This window comes from Monodelphis domestica, chromosome 3, assembly GCF_027887165.1.
Source record: "Monodelphis domestica isolate mMonDom1 chromosome 3, mMonDom1.pri, whole genome shotgun sequence".
In the NCBI taxonomy this organism is placed as follows: domain Eukaryota; kingdom Metazoa; phylum Chordata; class Mammalia; order Didelphimorphia; family Didelphidae; genus Monodelphis; species Monodelphis domestica.
In genome coordinates this window covers 366,525,065-366,546,499 of record NC_077229.1, presented here as the reverse complement: position 1 = coordinate 366,546,499, position 21,435 = coordinate 366,525,065, and positions in this window count along the sequence as shown.

The following is a 21,435-nucleotide window of genomic DNA, read 5'->3' as shown; positions in this document are numbered from 1 at the left end:
CTTCTGATCCAAGAAGGGTGGAGAAGGGATGGACACTAAGGGAGAGGATTTATAATGTAGATATGAAGAATAGTAAGCTAAACATATAGAATATTTGTGATTTCATTTGTGTATTATCACTTTTTTCTTCAAAAAAAAGGTTGCTTCATTTGGTTTTGTAAAATTTAGAATATGATTTTAAATTTAGAATATTTTTCCATGGTTACATATATGAAGATTAAAAATTAACAATCTCCTGATTATAACAATGAAAATACTTAACTCTCCCCTGATTGTGAAGGTTAAATTGTAACCTCTGCCTATTTTTAGAACATGATATGTAAAGTTGAGCAGGAGATCTGCCTGTTTTTGGATTTAATCCCCAAAAGTGTAAACAAAATACTTAAAAGTTAAGTATGAAGATCTGCCCATTTAGATCTAATCACCAAAAGTGCAAATATCCCACTTAATCATAAAGTGGATAATGAATCAGAATCGACTAACTGCCTTCTGGGCAGTTCTAGAACAGGACTTCAACTGTGATTGGTAGACATAGAATTGGGGGAAGTCACAGGAAGTGATACAAGAGAAAATGTCTTAAAAAGGAGCTGTTACTTCCTGTGAGAAGACAATTCTACAACAAACTTCTTTTGAGTTGAGGCTGGTGAAGAGGGGCAGAAGAATCTGCTGACTGGACTGACATGTGGTGAGTGAAAGGCTGACTCTTACCTGCTGGATTTTTCTGAAAAACTATCCTCTGGAGAGCTCTACTCTTGAGAGACACTTTCTGGTTCCTTGGTGTTGCCAAGGTTAGCTGAAACTAATTCTCCCTGTCTGGAGTGCCCTTGGGAAAATTACTTAGTGCTCAGGCTAGATATCTTACCTCATCTTCTCTCTGATTTCTTGCTTCACTCTTTCTACATTTTGTAAATAAATTGTAAATAAAATCGCTTTAGGATTAATTAAATTCCTGGTGACTACACTCTTAAATAATGAAGCCCAACCATTTAAAAAATAACCCCTTTTCTCCCTTACATTTTTGGCAGACCATGTTGGTTGTGACAAAATACTCTCAATCTTCTTAGCTTTCCTGAACCTTTCTTTTACTTTTGTGACTGTTTCTAAGTCAACTTTTGATCGCATATTTTGAATCTACACAAATCAGCTGCAGAAGGTAAGTTCAATTTTTTTTTCTGTTTTCTCCTAAAAAAAAATAGAACACAGCTATGTTTAATCTTAGCAGCTGGACCCTGAGTCCTCCCCTGGGAAAACTGTCCCAAACTCCTCCCCCTCTCACAAACAACTCAATTAGCAGAACCTCAAGTTCTCACCTTGAGAAAGATTCTATTTTTAGCTATATTGCCCTGTCTCTTAATTAGCTGTGGGGGCAAAAATCTGTGATGAAAAGTTTTCACTCCCTCTTAAGAGGCTGAAAATAGTCCTCCATCTGCACCAACAGAAAATCCACTTTCTTATTTCCAAACCCCACCATCTCTAGGATTAATTTAAGTGATAAGTAAAACCTGGAGAGATCAGGGAGGAAGAGTAGTGTTAAAGTAAAACAACAACAAAAACTGGTTAGAAAATCTACTCCAGGCTTTCTTAACAGAACATGAGAAAAATAAAATAATTTCTCATGTTAATAAAGTCCAAAGGTATAATGCAGCACACTGGCCATCACAAGATCCTGGATGGGACTATAATATCTCTGAAGATAATTTACAACTATGTTTTTGTAGGGAGGCCTAACTGCAATGAAAGAGTGCTCTGAAAACACAGATAAATGGACAGAATTTGAAAAACTTAAGCAATCAGATGATGAGGCACTCTCCAGATTCATGGATAGGCTCATTGAGTTTGAGGGTTGGTACCTAGATTTTGATCTTTCTAAAGAAAATTACATAAGACAAATTAGAAGACACTTTGTTAATAACTCTTGCAAAGTGATCAGGAATTATTTTGGAACTCATTGCCCAAGGTGGCTTGAAATGGATCTTGATGATTTGAGAAAAACTACTGTTGATGTTTCAAAAGGCAACAAAGAAAGAGGAAAAGACTAATGGTTTCTTGAAAACAATCTGAAAAGAATGGAAATATTTAAGAAATAGGATTGTTAAACAGGGAAAAGGGCATGATACTCAACCAATGGCACTTACCCCTCTCTGAGAATCTAACTACTGATCCATTACCTGCCACTTCTGTGAGAAAGGCCACAAAATGATGGACTGTAGAAATTTATTCAAGGCGATGAGAAATAATAATTATAGAAATGACTAAAATAATGATCATAGAAATCACAACTTTAGAACTCATAGAAATAACTATAATGAGTATAGGAATCAAAATTTTAGAAATCAAAATAATAGAAATAGGAATTGGGAAAATGATAACTCAAACCAACTAACTCCACAACAATTATAACAAGTAGAATTCATCAAAAATATTCATGGTGCTAATGCCCCTTGGGGGGAGCCCAAGGAACTTCCAAAAAATTATTCTGATGTATGGGGAGGGGCACAGGAATCAGAGGATACAACCATTGATTTTCTGGACCCTAATGTCTTATTACCCATTGTCCCTATACACCCCCCCCCACTGATGAATCTCATGTGAAAGGTTGGTAATACCTACTATGACTGTCTTTTGGACAGTGGAGCTTCCAGGTGTGAACCTTAAAAATTCTCAGACCCTACTTCATAAGGTTTGGTTAAGACCATTCCCCATTTGGGCAGTGAAGGTACTTGACCAGGAATGTGGGAACTCTACTCTACCCCTACTTGGGCATGCCCTAGGGGAAGATAAAGTTGTAAACTCCTTGCTAAACAATGAAAAATACTTAAACCCATACTTATAGTAAGACAAAAGTTCTTAAGCTGTGCCTATTTTTAGATCTAATACAAAAGGGTGCTAAGTACCTATAAAGGTCAGGCAATTTGTGAATTTACAAGGAGCAATGAGGTGAGAACTTACTCAGAGTTTTTCTGGTGTGAAATTAATAAAGAATTTAAGCCTTCTTAGGTGTGAATTAAGAATGGCCTGTCCTTTGAAAAATGTCTACTGTGATTGGTAGGACTCTCTCAGGGCTTCCTCTCAGAGATCTTGTGGTAAGTGGATAAAAGACTGACTGATCTTTCTCTTAGGGTTTTGGCCTGGGTTGGCCAGGGCTGGCCTGGGCCCGCCTATCCTTTTCTCATTATTTCCTTTTTCTCTCTCTCTCCCTTTCTTTAATTCCTCATTTGTATTAATTAAAATCTCTATAAAACACAGCTGACTTGGGTATATATAATAATTGGGAATTTTTCCCTGGTGACCACTTTATATTATTTGATTTAAAACAAGACATTGTCTTGAAAACCATATTTTCTGAGGTCACAATTTAAACCACGCACTCTTGTATCTGCCACAGTTTATGTTTTCCACTATTTTAATTACTACACAGGTCTCTATTAATGAGTACACCTGATTTATATTGAGATTCCATTGGCTCAGAGAATGTAATGGGGATGTTGGGGATATCCGAAAGAGTTAAAAAGTTTTCCCCTAGATGGTGTCTGTAGGACCCCTAGAAGTACAACATTCTTTCCTCTTGATGTCTGGCTCCCCTTTAAATTTGCTGGGGAGACACCTTCTATGCAAGCTCAGAGACACAATAACTTGCTTTCAATATGGTTCCATATAATTGGAAGTACCTGAGGAATCTTTAAATTTATTCCCTGTACTTCTCTCAAAAAGCCAAGAGGTGAAAGAGCCTCCCACCTTTGCAATTCCTGCAGATATAACGAAGTCTCTTTAGGCCACATCTTCTGATATAGGCAACCCCTTTCCCCCCTAATACATGATTCATGTTCTTTCCCTCCCCTCCTCCAACCCCCTTCCCATAGCCAATGTGCAGTTGCACTGGGTTTTTCATGTGTCATTGTTATTTGCACTGGGGTGATTGTTTAGAGTCTACATCCCCAATCATATCCCCATCAAACCATGTGATCAAACAGTTGTTTTTCTTCTGTGTTTCTACTCGAACAGTTCTTTCTCTGGATGCTGATAGCATTCTTTCTCATAAGTCCCTCAGAATTGTCCAGATCATTGCATTGCTGCTAGTAGAGAAGTCCATTACATTTGTTCATGCCACAGTGTATCAGTTTCTGTGTATAATGTTATCCTGGTTCTTCTCCTTTCACTCTGTATCACTTCCTGGAGGTCTTTTGACTTTCCTTTTCAGTTTGGTCTATCCTACTTTTTATGGCTTTCAGAAGGTCAATTCTGGTCATTTCATTTGATTTCTGGGGATCTTTTTCTAAGTGGGAGATTCTGTCTTTTAAATTGTTATTTTCTTTTTGAACTATTTCCCACTTTCCTTGCCAAATTTCTTCTATCTTTCTTTCTTGGTTCTTGAACCCCAGTTTGAGTTTCTGGAGACCTTGTTTCCATTTTTTTTGAAAGTTTGGATACATTTTCTTGTTTGTCACCCTCTGCTATCTCCTCTGTAGTCTGCTGTTTTTCTCCATAGATGTTATGCAGGGTCAGTGTTGGTTTTTTTTTTTTTGTTTTTTTTCTAATTTATTTTTTGGTAGTTTTAGGTTGTAGTTTTTGGGTATTGGTGGCTATTACTGAGTTAGTTTTTTTTCATCCCTTTCCAGCCAGAAGTCCAAGTTAAAAGATCAAGCTCTCTGTGTATTGAGCTACAGAGTGGTTTTTGCTCTGAGGCTATTTTTTAGTCTCTGCCTTGTCTGCTGTGGGCAGCTCCTCTCTGCCTTATCTCTGTTCCCAAGCTCCATGTTCCTCAGCCTTCTGGGGTCCCAAGTCTCATTGCTCTCAGGGGTAAGTCTGTAGTGTCCTCAGTCAGCCCCCCACCCCCTCAAGAACCTAGAGATTGCTCCACACTTGCTTTGACTCTGGCGAGGTAGGTGGAGTGGGGGAAGAGTTTGGTCTTTGGTAGGAGTAATTTTACCCCCTTATAGCATGGAAATGCCCAAACCCTGCCTACCTTCAAGTCTGCACCCTATGGTAGAGTCCTTTTACTCATCTGATTTTGTTTTTTGTCCTTTTGAAGTGCTTTATATTGGTCGGTGGTGAGGAGAAGAAGACCCTTGCTTCTACTCTATAGCCATCTTAGCCTGGAAGTCTGGAATATTCTTTAATGTAATAGAGAAATAGTTAACAAAATAAATAAAGTATCATAAAACATAGGTAATATTAAATTTTAGAACCAAGTCAATATGTCACCTGCAAAAAAATCTTTATTTATGAATTTGTGACTATTGTTTGTTTTTGAATTTGACACTATTGCTTTATAGGAGAGAAACTGATTTCACTGGTATATAATTCTTAGTGACGTATTTCCCCTACCAATGCAGACTAACACCTTTTCTGTCACTTATACACACCAAAGTATGTATAGATCACTGATAACTTTAATGCCTTTCCTTGGGTCACACAAACAGAACAACTTAGAGGCAGGACTTGAAATATGATCTTCTTGCTTCTAAGAAGCGCTCTTTATTCAATTTATCATGTTACTCCTGTGTACTACATGAAGATATATAAATGGATCTTTAAAATATAAAACTAGAAAGAGAAGCTGGATCAGACAAATTATACACAGAAGGAATGTATGCTATAGGTGACAAAACTGAAATTAATAAGGAACACATATTAAAGTTTTCTCATTGAATGGGGTATTTTTGTTTGTGGAAACCTTTTCAATTTCACATGAATAAAAGCATTTATTTACTATTATTGTAATAACCTACAGCTGATGTTTGCTTATGGATTCTCACTTTCACCATGTCTATGAGTATAACTGTTTCTTAGAATTCCAGGCAGGAAATTAATTTTTGAACTTTTTTGTGAATCATAGTACAGGATTTTACTCTACTTCCAATTTCTACCAAACCACTTCCCCATTTTCTCAGTAGCTCTTATCAAACAGTAAGTTGTTGATTTCACTTCACTAGGTCATGCCAATTTTAGCTTTTAACTAAAAAGAAGAATGATACAGAAAAAACATTAGTATTTTTGTTTTGTTTCATTTTTTTTTCTAATCTGATCTAGGAAGCCCTTAAATTTAAACTTGTCATTACAGACAAGCCACAATAGATATTTAATTGGATTATCTAAGAAAAGGCAAAATAAAATGTCTTTATCTTCGTTGCCAAAAAAAAATGATTTGCCCAATTTTATCACTTACATGCCTAGCATACAGAACCTTAAGGACAAGTGGGTTTGTTTGAACTAGTTAAAATAAGAAGATATTGTAGTAGCAATCTACTTATCTAAAAGTCATGGAGAACTCATCTCTCTAGAACAAAATCCTTAAAGTTCTCTATGTTCAGCTGTAAATTCCAAAAGTTGTTATTATACCATATAAAGGCTTATATTTCTTCCTCACCATTCACTCATTGTCTTATGGACCCATAACATTTAATCCTTTACATGTATGGGTATCTCAACAAATTTAGTAGTATGTGATGTAAAGGAAAGAAAGTGGAATTGGAAATGTAGAAATATGATTATAAATGCAACTTCCTTCCCTTACTATGTGGCCTTGGAAAAGCTGTGTCTCTTAGGTGGTCCTTAATTTTTTATTCTGTAAAATGAAAAGAATAGACCAGACAGCCTAAATGATTTGTTCTGGCCATAAACTTTTATTACTCTTTCATTCTAAAAGTAGTAAATTTAAATGTGATGGGGATGGGTTAATATAGCCAGGAAATTGTTAGTGGTTTGACATGGAAAGAAAAAAAAACTGTCTCTAGGTCTGGCTCTCAATTCTCTAAGCCATCCAGCTGACCCCTATATCCATCTTTTCTAAAATATTAAGAATGAAACCTGATCAAACCATAGCATAGTGAGACTACATCTCCTCATTCTAGATACTGTGGGTCTCAATACGATATAGGATACCTTTTTTTTAATATGTCCCACTATTGGCTCAAAATGAGCTTTCAGTTTATTCCCCAAACAAACTGTTTTTCAAAGGAAGTTTTGTGTAACTTCATGTATTTATGAATTCAATTCATGGAATTCAATTATTAGAATTTATATTTGTTCTGTATTAGATTTCATTCTCCACATTTGGCAAATTTTTTAAATACTGTCAAGATCTTTTCTGTTCCAGATTCTGCCATCCATCATATTAATTGTCCCTCCAGTTTTGTTTCATCTACATAGATTAATAAACATTCAATTACCCTTTCACCTAACTTACTGTTAAATATGCTGGGTGATACAAGGTTAAGGCCAGATCCCTGATATAGACCTCCCTTCAATTTGAGATAAAAAAATATAATGGTAGCCAGATAGTTCAGTAGATAGGGAGCTGGGCCTGGAATAAGAAAGATCTGAATTCAAATCTAACAATAGTCACTTAATACTGTGTGACATTGGGGAGTCACTTCATCTCTGCCTCTGGAGAAGGAAATGGCACATCACTCCAGTATCCTTGCCTAGAGAACCTTATGGAAAGTATTAGCATGATATGGTTCATAGAGTCATGGTCAGATATGACTGAACAACTGAAAAAAGTGCATCCATTCATTCAACTAGTTCTACATCTATCTAATTGTACTGTAATCTAGCATATATTTGTCCATTTTGTTGACAGAAAAAAATTTTCAGCTGTTCTCCTGAAAATGAAGTGTAATTGCTCTATTGTATTTCTCCAAACTACCATTCTATTTTCCTTATCAAAAAAGGAAACATGGTTATTTTCCTGATATAACTTATTATTGATGAAATCATGCTGCCTTTTAGTTATCAGTTATTTCATATATATATACATATATATACATATATGTATATGTATATATACACATACAAAATCATCCCCTTAATCACATGTTCTAGGATTAAGCACCAATAAAAGGCAAGATCTAGTATATCGTTGGTATATTGTACCTTTTTTTATTTTGTGAAAATCAGACAAAAATTATCCTTCTATAATCCTACAATATTTCTCCTTTTCTCCAATATCTTTCAAAGACAGTGTCTTGGCAGTTATATCTGTAATTTCTTTCAGTATCTTAAAATGTAGTTTGTGTAAGATCCTGGTGAATTGAACTTACTCAGGCCAGCTGGATGTTATCAGTCATCTCACTTATCTGGCTTTTCTATCCCCTGCTACCCATTTTAGTTCTCACCTTTTCAGTCCAAAGAGCATTTTTCCTTGGGAGATAATACAGAAGCAAATGGTGTTCGATAGTGCATCCATCTTTCTGCTGTATGTTATTTTTATCCCACACACCCAAAATGACAATATAGTCCTTTTTTATCTTCTTCTTGTCTGTTTGTAGCTTTTAAAAAATTTATTGTCCTCAGTATATATGGCCTTACTGAACTCATTTGTCTTTATCATGCTTAAACAAATTATTATATTTACATATATTTATATAAAGATGTATATATGTTTATATAATACAATGTGTGTGTATACATACATACATGTATATATATATATATATTTTTTTTTTTTTTTGTAAATAAGAATGATTAATCAGAAGTTGTATATCTCTCTGAAAGACCAAGGAAATGAATAAATTACATCCGGATCATTTCATTTGCCAACTGGTCTTGAGAAAGCTCCCCAAATGTCCCTGAACAGTAGATGTTATCCTCATTCTGGGATGAGACTTATAATTTAGCAAGCAGAAATTCACAAGACAAAGGAAGCAAACATACAAGACAAAATCCAATTATATAGTGAGATCACCTTAACTATTTTTTGCTTTGAATATGTTCTCTAAATTCTTCTTTCTATTTTCCTAGAAATAATACTTCCAGTTCAAATGTAAAGGGGAAAAGCTATTATATTTTAGAAAGAGTTCCTGGAAAATCAGTTCAGATAAAAAAAAAAACAATACTTTTACATTTGATGAGATAAGCTTCAGTTAATGTCTTATGGAATTTAGCAATACATAAAGTTTAGCTACAGTGAAACTCATTCTCCATTAATGACAGTTAAGTGAACTTTTATGGTATTCTGCTAGAAAAACATCATTTGGATGCTCTCTAGAAAAAATATTTTTATCCTTATTCAGTTTTAAAGACCCTATTCCCAGAAAAATCTTTCTCACTTCCTCTTATTTCTATCTTAACCATCCTTTTTCACATGACCATTAGTATTTCAACTTGCAAGGTAGTATATTAAACTTAATATATTCTAGTTATTTTGATGGCCAAAACCTATGAACTACCTGTCCATCTTGAATCTTCTCTTTCTTTAGAATGGAATTGAAATTCACTGTAAAACAAAAAAAATAGGTAAATTTGTTTTTCCTTAAACTTCAGATGTGAAGTTGTTTGTAGATCAGGGGGTGAGGTGGTTAGATAATATAAGAATGTTTAAGATTTATTTTTCATGCTTTGTCATTATCACAAATTGAATTACCTGGTGACCAGACTATCAGCAATGTCTCTCTGTACTTACCTAAATTGATTTTCAGCTAGCCTGTCAAAAGGAACTTATATGTCCAAAACTGAAATAGGTCCTTTCTGCTTCGATAGTGAAACTATCAGAATGGACAAAGAACACAAAGTGTCCTAAGAATCAACATTTTTAAGACCATCTGGAAACATTTTCAGCAGAGGGGTTACTACAAATACTTTTGTCCATTGACCACCTTCTTGACACGAAATATAACCTGAAAATATAAGGAAGTTGGAACTAAAGAATAGTTAACAAATTCTTCTTTGAGAGGGGAAAAATAAGGAGTTGGCAAAGTTGCTTTAATTGCATACCTTGAGGTAACAAAAAAAGCATTATTTCATGGGAGAACTTGATGTCACCTTTTAATGTTCATGTTGAACACAAACAAACAAAAAACCCACTCAGAAGATAATCATGGCTTATGCTCCAGCATCTGTTATAGAGGACAAAGAGGTAGGTTGTAAAATTTATTCAATAGTTATTCCCAAGAAAGTCAAAATATACTTAAATATTTTGTGACTTTCAGACATTTTACCCCATCTAATGTGGAATAGAATAAGTGTTTATAAAGTACCTATTCTTTGTCAGGCATTATACTAAGCATTATTATCCCATTTTATTTTCACAACTCTAGGACATAGGTACTGTTATTATCTGTTTCACAGAAGAGAAAACTGAGGTAGAAAGAGACTGAACGTTGTTGTCAAATCTGAGGCTGAATTTGAACTGAAATCTTCCTCACTCTACTCCCAGTATTCCTAGAAATAGAGAAAAGAGACAGAAGGCACAGAACTTGGAGTTAATGAATATCATTTGTCTGGTTTCAACAAATTTCAGAGAACTGATTAGGCTTTCCCAAACAATACCCAACTTTTACCAACAAATATACTATCATTGAAGAGTTATATGGCAAGTTTTGTCACAAACCACACCACTGGAAAGTGAAAACCCCATCCATACACACCTCACATAGCCAAATGGAATTTGGTTTATTGAACAATAGAGCTCAGAACACTGGCTCTCCATATGGACGAGAAGGTTGCTGGAACATGAGTGCCTTTGACATCCCTATTTACTTTTGGTAAGTCTTCAAGTTTTCCCATCAAAAGTGAGTGCCCTCAGCTAATTTTGCTTTGAGGTATCATCTGGCTGTTAGATTCTGTGGCTCTGATTCCCAGAATTGGCAAGCAAGAGTGATATGTCCTCAATGTCATTTAAGACTATGCTGCTCTTAGAGAAAAATAAGATCAAATACAAACAAAAACAACAAAACAAAAAGCAATAACCTTGCTTACAATTTAGTTTATCTGTAAAAACTCACTTTACTTTTCATTTGGCTTGAAGGGATCTAAGGATGCCAATTAGCAAAGGGACAGATGACTGAGTTTGCAGGCAATTTTTTAAAGTTCATAAATCTTTTGGGCAATTTAGTGGTGATATCCTAATATCTCCTGTCTAGAGGAAGTATGTAATGACAGGAAGTCAGTGGGCTCCTGGAAAATGTAGTTCTTTTTTAGGGTAACAGATTTTTAATTATACATACCCCCCAATGATAATTTTGGTGGGATTGTCTCCCCAATATGATCATTTAACATAATCAACTTTTAAATTACAGTAATTTGGGGATAAAAGGGAAAAGAACAAACCCATGATTGCCAGGTGCATTGACAAAAAGCCAGTTAGGGGGCAGTCCCCTTTGGCATAACAGTATACATACAAAATAAATGCATTCAACCCCACACAGTTCAAATCACCATATCCCAAAGTTCACTCTGGATCTTCTGGTGCATTGTGCAGTCCATGCATCCATCTTAATGGTGCCTTCTCCAATCTGTTCAATTTCTGGATTTGGAGAGGTAGCATGTTTCATATCCTACAATTACTCTCAAAAAGAATTTAAACTTTGCATTTTATAATAATAACACATTCCCCCCTGAAGAGGATATTGAAAAACACAGGGATCACTTACGGATTCATGGCTGAATTATGAAGTATATGAATGAATTGGCAAGAGAAATCAAAAACATCAAAAAATCCAAATAAAAGAGAAATAACAACTTCTGGATAAAATATAGAATATCAAAGTCTTATTTGTAAAAATTTTAAGTAAAGGAAAAATAAATGTATAATAGGTCCTTGAATCAGGACCCAATTAAAGTGATTTAAGTAATTATGCTCTTTCCCAATCCATAGCCAGGACTACAGAAAGTTTTGTATAATTGAAAATCTGTTACCCTAAAAAAGAATTACATTTCCTAGGAGCCCACTGACTTCCTGTCATTATGTTCTTCCTGTAGACAGAGGATATTAGAGAGTGGGCAGCCCTCTTTGGGCACATGGTCTTTATTTTGTATACTCTTTATTCCTTGATTTCTAATGATCATTAATAAATGCCTTAAAATATAACATTTTTTTTTAATTTGAGATTTAATTTTAGCTTTTACATTGATGGCAACCACTAGATGGAGAAGAACCTCTTAATTTTTAAGGTAGACTAGATGAATTTTTTTAAGCCACACATCTTCTGCCAAGGCTTTTTGCCCACCCCACCCACCCTTGCAAACTCCAAACTCTCTACCAGAGCTGCCGCCTTTTTCTTTCCCTTATTTTTCTCTAGTTGCTCTTTCTACCAGCTGGGCTAGGCCAGCCTATTTTTAGCCAGGGGACTCTCAGAGAAGAGGAGATAAGTCATTTCTCTCATCCATCTGCTTGAACCCATGTTCTTCAGTTCCTCACTGCTGCCTCTGGCATTTCAGATACTGCTGCTAATCCAGCCGCCTGAGTTGCCCCAGCCATTTGCTCCTGACCTTCTTGATCTCAATCACTTCTCCCCCTGCTTCTAATCTAGCTCCAGCCCCAGTCCCAGCCCTGGGCTCCAACCCTGGTAGCTGTCCCTGTGGCTGATCCTTTTGGTGCTGCTGATTCCTGCTGCCAAGAAGCCGGGAGTCCCTGGAGCTGCTCTCTGGGTAGCTGGTAAAAGACCTGGATGTCCTTTCCCTAGGCAATTATTAGCCTCCATGTGGCAGGGGACCTTGGGGGGAAAGGAAGAAGGAAGTTACTCTTCCAAAAAGGAGGTAAATTACAAGCATGGCTCACTCTATGAAAGAGTAGTACATTACCTATCTCAAAAAACTTCCAGTTTTAGTATGTTTTTTTCATGAGTGTACTGATCCTTTCACTTATCTTGCCTGAGATTCAGGGGAAATATTCATCTCCCTATAACCCTTTGCAATTTAGGCCTGCCTAGTCTCTAAGATTTATCCAAATTTGGATTCCATCACACTATGCTCAGAAAGGAGTTCTCCCTCACTATGGGAGATCCAAGAGCTCTGACAAAAGGAACCTGAATGGATAGAGAAAGGAACTTTAAAGAGCTGGAGGTGAAAAATTTTAAGCCTCTTCAGACTCCATTGTTTATGAAAGTCTCTGTATTTAATTGTATTTTGCTGATTGTTTACTTTAAGATTTAATTTGGTTGGTTTTAAGTTCATATATTAATCTGATCAATATTATTCTGTTACATTGAACCATTTTAATCTACTGTGTTTTAACAACTGTTATATTCTTTTACCTTTCCCCTATAACTATACTGAACAAATATTACTGAATAAGTCCATATAAAAACAGCTTTTTCTTCCATTTTGGCTTTGTAAATTGTCACACAGATGATGGATGGACTCTGTCAACCTGGTTAACAACCTTTGGTAAATTTAATGATTTAAATATCTCAAATTTATTTTAAATGGGTCTTTAGACATGATTTAAAAATTTTTTCAACAATTATGACTGATGATTTTGACTACCACTGAATTATTTGTAACAAGAGGTAAAGGGTCCATTTTAGTAGCTGAAATGAAGTACAATTATAATCCCCACCTCCCACATTTGTAAAAATGTGAATGGATGTGACATAACAGTCTCATATAAAAGGAGCTGGGAAGTTGATCCCTGGGCATGGTACTCCTGAATGGCTCCCAAGAGGGAGCATTTCTCATTTGTAACTCTACAGTTTAATTTATTCCAGCAGAATAATGTTCTAGACCCAAATAAGTTTACTTTGTTTAAAAATATCTCAACCAAGGTTGAAAGATTTACTACATTTGAAAAACCTGTGACAAGTATCCATTAGCTTTAAATTTCATACAGCAGACTCATAAAAAATATGGCACAGGGTTTATTTGCTATTGTCATTAGGTGGGCTATTATAACTTTGGGGATTTTGATACTTATTGAATGTGCATTATCTTTTGTACTATTGTTCTTTATAAAAACTGTTACTTTGTAAACAGTGGATAATTACCAAGTTAGAAAAGGAAATGGATCTCAATTTTTGGGTAAGAAACTTTTGTATTATACCTTTCCTTAGCTGACACAGTGATTGTAAGCTATATATTTTTGATTTTTAAAACTTTTTTTATTATTGTTTTGCTTGCATGTGCAATAATACTATTTCAATTTTATTTTTATCTCCTTTTTTATTTGATGTACATGTCAATACTATTTAGTTTTTCTTTAACTTTTTTGATTTTGCAGTAATATGTTTAAAATACATTTGCTCTGGTGGAATTATGAACTAATCCAACCATTCTGGAGGGCAATTTGGAACTATGCCCAAAGGGTGACAAAAGAATACCTATCATTTGATCCAGCCATAGCACTGCTGGGTTTGTACCCCAAAGAGATAATGGACAAAAAGACTTGTACAAAAATATTCATAGCTGCGCTCTTTGTTTTGGCCAAAAATTGGAAAACGAGGGGATGCCCATCAATTGGGGAATGGCTAAGCAAATTGTGGTATATGTTGGTGATGGAATACTATTGTGCTAAAAGGAATAATAAAGTGGAGGAATTCCATGGAGACTGGAACAACCTCCAGGAAGTGATGCAGAATGAAAGGAGCAGAACCAGGAAAACATTGTACACAGAGACTAATACACTGTGGTATAATCGAATGTAATGGACTTCTCCATTAGGGGCTGTGTAATGTCTCTGAACAATCTGCAGGGATCTAGGAGAAAAAATACTATTCATAAGCAGAGGATAAACTGTGGGAGTAGAAACACCAAGGAAAAGCAACTGCCTGACTACAGCGGTTGAGGGGACATGACAGAGGAGAGACTCTAAATGAACACTTTAATGCAAATACTAACAACATGGCAATGGGTTCGAATCAAGACATATGTGATACCCAGTGGAATCACGTGTCGGCTACTGGGGATGGGGGTGGGAGGAAAAAAAAATGATCTTTGTCTTTAATGAAGAATGCTTGGAAACGATCAAATAAAATATTATAAAATTAAAAAAAAAAGAACTGCAAGATGAGGTACTGCTAAAGGTTGTGATATGCTAGTATGATTAAAGAAAATACCATCTGGTGAATGTAGACATGATGTCTAAGTACTCCAGCATAGTAGGTCTTATGTAACATTAAGTAATAAATTGGTTAGGATGCTAAAAAAAAATACATTTGCCCTGATGTCAATACATACTCAAAAAGCTTTAGACTATAAAAATGATGCCATTGATGGTTTAAAAATTTATGGGACTTTGCTTAATGATTCTGTCTGATTCTAGAAGAAATGAATACAAAGAGAGCCATCGCACAGTGCCAAAGAAGCACAAACTTACTTGCATAGTGCCAATAGAGCACAAGGTCAAAGAGACCAAACCAATCCTACCTGGATTGATGACATTCTGTGCAAAGAGCTCAAGGACCTAATCATGTGTGGGACTCAAGGTTGCAGCTGTTTAAAATGTGTTAAATGCAGGTCTTCCTTGTACCACACACTCTATATAAAATACATAACATCGATTATTCTGGATCCATCCTGGCTCCCACTTGCTCCTATGATCTAGTCCCTTTTCTCTCATATAGTATGACAACTTCCTATAGTCTTGGCTGCAAATGGGTAAGTGAAATATTACTTCATTTTGTCCTATAGACTTGTGGGATAGAAATTACTTTAGTTGGGCCCTGATTCAAGGACCCGTTATAAATTTATTTTTCTTTTACTTAGAATTTTTACACATAAGACTTTGATAGTTTATATTTCATCCATAAGTTATTTTCTCTTTTATTTGGATTTTTTGATGTTTTTGATTTCTCTTGCCAATTGATTCATGTATCTCAGAACTCAGTCATGGATTCCTAAGTGATCCCTGTGTTTTTCAATGCCCTATTCAGGGGGCAAGGGGGGGAGATATTATTATTATTCTAAATTGCAAAGTTTAAAAAATTTTTGAGAATAATTTTAGGATAAGAAAACATGCTACCTCTCTGAATCCAGAAAGTGAACTGTTTGGAGAAGGCACCATTAAGATGGCTGCATAGACCACATGCTGCACCAGAAGATCCAGAGTGAACTTTGGGATGTGGTGATTTAAACAGTGTTTGGTTGAATGCATTTGTTTTGTATGTATACTCTTATGCAGAAGGGGACTGCCCCCCAACTGGCTTTTTGTCAATGCACCTGACAATCATTGGTTTTGTCCTCTTTTCCTTTTATTCCCAATTTATTGTAATTTCAAAGTTGGTTATGTTTACAAGATCCATTGGAGAGACCAGTCTTCCATAGATCTCAGGGGGAATGTATAATTGAAAATTTGTTCCCCTAAAAAAGAACTACATTTCCTGGGATCCCAATGACTTTTTATCATTACATACTTTATGAGGACAGAGGATATTAGCGATTGGGTGGTCCTCTTGGGCCTCTTTCTTGGACTTGCAGCCAGCATGGTGGTGGTGGTAAGCTAAGTATGGGAATTTTAAATGGGCTAATCAGACATGGGGATGTGGTCTTTATTTTGTATCTTCTCTTTATTGATTTTTAATGATCATTAATAAATTCCTTACATATAACATTTTTATTTTTGACATTAATTTTAATTTTACATACCTTTTGTGACTCTAATATATATACATATACATATAAGTATCTTAGTTATCACCTTCCCAAGTATAGATGTATTAAATTAAAATCTTATGTTTTTACTTTTATGTTTGCTTTTTTATGTTTCTCTTTAGTGCTGAATTTTATTATCAAATTTTCTTTTCAGCTCTGAATTTTTTATTAGTAATACCTGGAAGTGCTCTATTTCATTATATATCACTTTCCCCCTTGAAGAGTTAATGTAGAAGCTGACAGGGCTTACATAATCCTGACTTTGTCTCTACAATATTTGAATTACTTCCTTCTGGTTGCTTGTAGTACTTTTTACTTTGAGAGTATTTAAATTTTGCTATATTGGTCCTAGAATCTCTTTCTTGAGGTGATCAATGGCTTCTTTCAATTTCTGTTTTCCCCTCCTAATCAAGAATATCATGGAAGTTTTCTTCAATGATAGTTTATAATATGGTGCCCAGGCCTTTTGTATTAATTAATTAATTAATTAATTTTTTAGCATAGCTTTACAGTGTCCTGATAATTGGGAACTAGAAATTGTCTCTTCTGGTCCCATTGTTTTTACAGTGATATATTTCAGGGTTCCTTCTATTCCTTCATTCTTTTGATTTTGTCTTATTTTTCTGATACTTTATGATGTAGTTAGCTTTCATTTACTCAATTCTAATTTTTAGGAAATTATTTTGTTCCTTACCGGGATTATTCTAGGCTTTATAGAGTTGTTTTCTTCAATATTTTTTGCCTTCCTTTTCATTTGGATCATTTTAGCCCTTAGGGAGTTTTTTTTTTTTCAGGTTTTTTTTGTTTGTTTTTTGTTTGTTTTTGCTTTCATTTCAGTTTGGACCATTCTAAGTCTCACAAGAGTTTTGTGTGTGTGTGTGTGTGTGTGTGTGTGTGTGTGTGTGTGTGTGTGTGTGTGTGTGTGTGTTTTTTGAGCATGACATTCTTTTTCAATGTCCTTTAAAGCTTAACATATTTCCCTCTAGCAGTTGTTGTCTTTTTCTGAGTTAATATTTTTATTTTCCCTGTCACTAAAGTAACTTTCTAAGGTTAGGTTTCTTTCAATTTATCTTTTGTTCATTTTTCTAGTTATTATTGTTTCTCCTTATTACCTTATCTATCTGTTGAGTTTCTACTCTGTTCCTGGGGTGAGGGAGCACCGTTGTTATCTTTTAATGCCGCCTTTTATGGTGCTTGGTGTATGCCTAGATGTCTTTGGATCTCTCAGTATTCATTTCCAGGGGGTAGATGAGCTGGCTTCTTTTGGGGAGGCTTGTAATAGTTTTTTTTTTTTTCTCAGCTTGATTCTGCTTCCCCTGCTTTATGATAAACTATCAGCTTTTAGTGAAAAGGCATAAAGGTTAGGAGACATAAAACTCTCTTACAATGCGGAAGATCATCTCTAAAACAAGAATCACATCAAGAGTTTTCATATCTCAAGGTAGAGTTCAGGGCATGCAGTAAAGATAAGTACTTTTTGTCCCCAATTTGGCATTTTCTCTCTTATGTTTTTAAAACCCACTTATCTACTTAGGAGATTAAAAGAGACTTAAGGTTTGAAAACTGAAAAACTGTTAATCCCTTAAACTTTTGAACGGTTCATAGAATTCTAGAGCTAGAGCTGGAAAAGACCACAGAGGCCATCAGTGATCCAACTCCCCCCATACCCCATTTTGTAGATGACAAAACTGAGACTCAGGGAACTAAATTGACTAGTTTAAAATCACAAAAGTAAATGTTCATGAAAGGATTTCAATGCAGTCTTCTGATTTACAAGTCAGGGTGGTTTCCATTTACCATACTAATTATTGGGAAATAATCATTATATGATTTATAATCTAGCCTTTTAGAGATGAAAAAATTGGCAAATACATTGAGTTTCCCTTCTTTGTTAGGAAACATTAGGAAGTTCAGTGGAGGATATTATATACCTTAGCAGATATCTGGCAAATGGTACATTTCTTGCTGAATAGCATATAGAAGGGTAGAATACAATGGAAAGTAGAGTGACCATTAATCTGTAATCATCAGACTGGTATCCAAGAGAGGTCAGGGAACGTTGGAGCACTGTAACACAGATGTTCAGCTAGGAAGCATCCAACCAAGATGGCAAGATTCAAAGGAAACTTGTCAACTTAGAAATAATTATAAAACAAATGCAGTGCAGGTGGAAGCAGTACATGGACATCATTAGAAGACAGCAGCAATACTACCATACCAGGGATGAATCTTGGGGTGCCTACTTATGTACTCTTCCCCATGCAGAACTTGAACATATTTTCTTTATGTGGCTTCCTACCAAGCGCTTTCCTTGGCCTGGGGCTGAAGGAAGGTTCAATTCATTTTCTATAAGATCAACTTTCAAATAAGTGAAGATAATAAACATACTTCTATCCATAACTAATCAATTTTTCTTATTCATATTTTTTCTATTCTTAGTGTTATCATTACTTGTTTCCTATGGTTGGGCTTTACCATGTGCCTGTCATGACAGTATGTGTTATAAATTTGTGTGCCTTTTCATGCATATTCCATATGATCTTCTACTTATTTTCATTTATGCTATATGTGTTTTGGGGAGAGTACACTGTAGGCAGCTACAGGGGAAAATGTATAGTGAGTTACTACTTTAAAAATTATTTTAAATTTGTTTCTTACCACATTTCACTAAATGCTTTTGCTTTGATATAATTCTGTTATATGACAGATTATTACAGGTAAACATATTAGTGGACTCTTATGAGGTATAGTTTTAAGGGATTCATAACCATAAAACTTATAGTACTATATGCTAGGGAACCTGTCTTGATAATTAAGAAAGGTTTTCTTAGGTTCTACAATAATAAATAAAAATAATAAATAAAAAAAATAGAACCAATCCCAAATAAAGGCATAGACTATTATTTAATGTAATTGCTCTAGGGCCTTGATGGCAAACCTATGGCACATGTGCCAAAGATGTGCCACAGAGGCTTCTCCATGGGTGCATGCAGACCCCTGAATTGACTGACTTGGAGGCTGGCTCCACCCCCATGTGCAGTGGCTTACACCACTCCTCTCAGATTGGGGATAGATTCTAGGCACCTATCACCCTGCAAAAGGTAAAAAGTTCTTTTAGTCTTTGTGGACACCCTTACTAGGTGAATAGAACAGGTAACATTCCTGCTTTTGTAAGCAAAGAATTGATTCGGTCCAGGTCCTCCAGATTGCACTGACCCTAATTAAAATACTCCCTGAGCAAGGCTGGGGCTGAGCCCTAGTCACCAAGCTCTAAGGGAATACACTAATCAGATCTTCCCCAGCCCTTCAAAAGAAGATGGAGAAATCACACACCCTGCCCAGAATGGAGAGTGGGCACTAGCATCTAGTCTGTGGGGGTGGTTGGAGCATGGCATGGGGTCCCTCAAAAATTCCAAAAGGTTGCCCATCACTGCTCTAGGGGAAAAACCATGACACCTGTAAAGAGGTAAATTTAGGGTTGAGACTGAATATATTATTTAGTGATGCCAATAAAATACTCAAGTCAGAATGGAATTTTATGGTGGTTTATTTACAATAGAAGGAAGAAATTAAGAAGAAGGAGAAAGAGGGAAAGGGGTAAAGATCTACTCTGGCCTGGCCTGAGCCAGGGGGAGTTCAGGGGCCTCTCAGCCAAAGGGCCTTCCCAGAAGATTAAATGTAGCTCAGGTTCCAGCTAGGCAGCCTCCTCCAAAATTAGGGGCCTCCTTGGAGGGTCAGAGGCTTGGAGGGTTAGAAGGGTCAAGGGAAAGGGAAGTCAGCCTTAACACTCACCACATGGTTGCCTAAGGGAAGTGATATCAGGACCCACTCTTCAGAGCCTCTTCAATTCAAGTTTTCCCCTCAAGTCCAGAAAAGCTACAAAAACATCTCTCTCACAGGAAGTGACATGAAATATAAAGGCAGTTCTTTATATCACTTCCTGTGTCTTACATGTACCAATGGTGGCTTAAACCTGGTTTAGGACAGCCCAGGGGGTCAGTCAGCCACCTTTGATTTGTCACTTGCTAGCACATGCTGGGTCATAAGCCTTCCTCCCCCACACTCAATCCTTAAGTGGGGCTGTATACCTTTCTGCTTGCTAGAATTCTAAAGACTAAGCAGGGTGGAGTAAACCCAAAATTCACACACCTCAACTCATGGGCCATTCTATAGGAATCACATAATGCTTTAGACAAGGAAAAGGCAACCCATAATAATCACAGAAGGTGATCCAGAGAGTGGAAACAGTTTGTGCAGTGTCAATTTTTGAGCTAAGGAGCCTCAATTTTATTCTGTAAAGTATTAGAGGAACCTTCACAGATCCTGAGCCTAATCCAAGGCCTTTTCATAATCAAGTTCAACCTAGACCATTAGAAAATACCAACAAATTCAAAGTTCAGCAGAACTGAGAAATCTGGAAAAGCTCTTAAAGTTTTATAGTTATGGAGTGTGAATATATTGTAAAAGGGCATAGCATATTTAAGTTCACAAAAGTTTTATTACCAGGGAATTATTTTATGGAGCATCGGGGAATGGGGGTTGGGTAATCTACAGTAACTCACTAAAATTAAAGCATAGAAGGGTTACATCACTGGAAGGCATGACTACATGGAGGAAACAGAAATCAATTTTGAACATTTCTATTAAACATTATTAAATTAACATTTTTTCTTTGCATCTGTTATTTTAAACTATTAATCCTAGTTCTGTTTTTTGGTTTTAAACAAAGCTCAACTCATCTTCCAAAAGATCAACTTTCAAATATTTGAAGATAATAGTCATACTTCTCTCCAGAACCAATTTTAATTATTCATAGTTTTTTTTTCAATTTTTAATCTTACCATTGATGAGCTAGTAACTTGAGCAATTCACTTAACTTCTCAATTTCTTTTTTATTAAAAAAAAATGGGAGGGCAGCTAGATGTCCCAACAGATTGAAAGCCAATCCCAGGGATAGAAAATCATGAGTTCAAATTTGGCCTCATACTTTGTGACAATGGAATCACTTTAAAAGACTGATATATATTAATTTAAGGTCGCCAAGGAATTCAGCTATGTAATTCCTAAATGAAAACTCAAGTCAGTAGTCAACCTTTTATGGAGTTTAATTACAAACAGGAGGAAGAAAGG